This window comes from Anabrus simplex, chromosome 1 (genome assembly GCF_040414725.1).
Source record: "Anabrus simplex isolate iqAnaSimp1 chromosome 1, ASM4041472v1, whole genome shotgun sequence".
NCBI lineage: Eukaryota > Metazoa > Arthropoda > Insecta > Orthoptera > Tettigoniidae > Anabrus > Anabrus simplex.
In genome coordinates this window covers 342942144-342944115 of record NC_090265.1, presented here as the reverse complement: position 1 = coordinate 342944115, position 1972 = coordinate 342942144, and the positions used below count along the sequence as shown (strand labels likewise).

Here is a 1972-nt window from a genome sequence, read left to right as displayed (position 1 = left end):
ATCATATTACTTACTCAACAAGCCCATCACTGCAGTTACGCAACAGCGTGACTTAGGTGTAATATTCGATACAAAATTTCATTTTAAGAACCTCATAGAAACGTATACAACCAAGGCTATGAAATTACTAGGCATTCTCTACCACTTCACAGAAATTTCTGATCTCACCTCTCATCGTCACTTCTTCCTCATGATCATTCAACCTCTCTTGAACTACTGGTCTCCAATTTGGACAACAGCCTCCCCCTCCAATATTAACCAGTTAGACAGAGCAGTACAATTCTTTGCTGCAACTGTTAGGAACAGAAACCCCAAGCTCAGAAATCTGTCTATGCAGTAGGTATTAGGGGTAATAAATGTGTCACTGCTGCACATCAGGCGACAGGTAGCTGACCAAAATTTCCTCCATAGGATCATAAAAGAGCATTACCGCTCGGAACATCTTGTCTCACTCTTCTCTCTCCGTGTTCCTTCCCGCTCCACCAGAACGAAAGACCTTCTCCACATTGCCCACACTCAGCAATCAATACTTCAATGATCTTTCCTAATCTGCCTCCCAACTCTCTTCAACAATATTATTAGGAGACAAGAGCGTGATATAGCATCAAGTAAAAGCTTATTCAGGAGGGGTGTAAAGAGTCTCCTAAGGATAAGTTGATTGTGAAGAGGTTATACTGCCATCTTGACCCACAATGACTTGGCTGTGAACATGGACATTCTCATGATTTTTGATTAGGACAGTTGTTATTAGTAGGCTGTGTACCTGATCTTGTTATCATTCGTTATGTTTGCTATATTTTATCATGAAAGTTTACATTTAGTAATTTGTTGACAATTCAAGTGAAATTTGCTCAGTGTAGCTGTATCTTGTGCTTAATAAATAAATAAATAAATAAATAAATAAAGAAAGAAAGAAAGAAAGAAAGAAAGAAAGAAAGAAAGAAAGAAAGAAAGAAAGTTGGAATTTGAGAGGACAAATTGGGGGCAAATATTTATTTACAGGAAGGGGAGTAACGGATTAGAATAGCTTACAAAGGGAGATGTTCATTAAATTTCCAATTTCTTTGAAATCATTTGAGAAATAGCCCACCTGGGCGACTGTCCTGAATGCAGATCAGGGTGGGTGGGTGGGTCGGTCGGTTGGTCGGTCGGTCGGTCTCGGTCGGTCGCTTGCGCGGCCTACTGGATTCGATAAACCGAGGGAATCGATATGAGACCCCAGTCTCCAGGATGTCCCCGATGCCTATGTTCGTGAGCCCTAGCCGATTAAATTCGGTACTTGTATATTTTTGAAACTGGGGACAAATAAGCATATTGGATGACGTATATTGGTTGCGCAGCAGTGCCTCTTGCTCGATACGCTAACAGACTGAGTACCTTAATCTGTTCTTATCAGCTTAATATCTGATATGTTGTGCATCGCACGACCAGAATATTAAACTTATTTTCGGAAATCGATGGAGTGCTAGGGGCTTGCTCCACCTCTGTCACGGATTGGCCCGGCATTGCAGTACAGTCGCGATCGGCCCACCCTAAAACAAAAAAGCAAAAAATAAGTTGAACATTCTGGTACTTGTTAATTATATTACATATTTAAAAAAGTTATATTATCATAATGATTGTATGTATCACTATAATGCAGTAGTCAGACCATCAGTCCTCTATGCAGCAGAATGCCTATCCCTAAAAAGACCCCACTAAGAGCCCTGGAAGTGCAAGAACAGAAATTCCTGAAAAGAATAATAGGGCCAAGGATCCTACCAGATGGAAGGCAATGTTACAAACCCAACAATGAGCTCTACCAGCATCAAGAAAACCTCATAGATACTATCAGAAGAGAACGTCTGACTTTCTATGGACACCTACACAGAATGGATCCTAATAGATTATCCCATAAGATCTTCAAGGTTGCTAACAAGGGCAAAGCTAATGGATTCTCCTGGACCAAGCAAGTGGACAAAGATCTTGCAAA

General features: G+C 40.7%; 1 pseudogene; it reads left to right on the top strand.

Annotated features, from left to right (window-relative positions):
* The first annotated feature begins 1373 nt into the window (after window positions 1-1373).
* LOC136859216 (U2 spliceosomal RNA) lies at window positions 1374-1536 on the top strand (annotated as a pseudogene).
* Window positions 1537-1972: the final 436 nt, after the last annotated feature.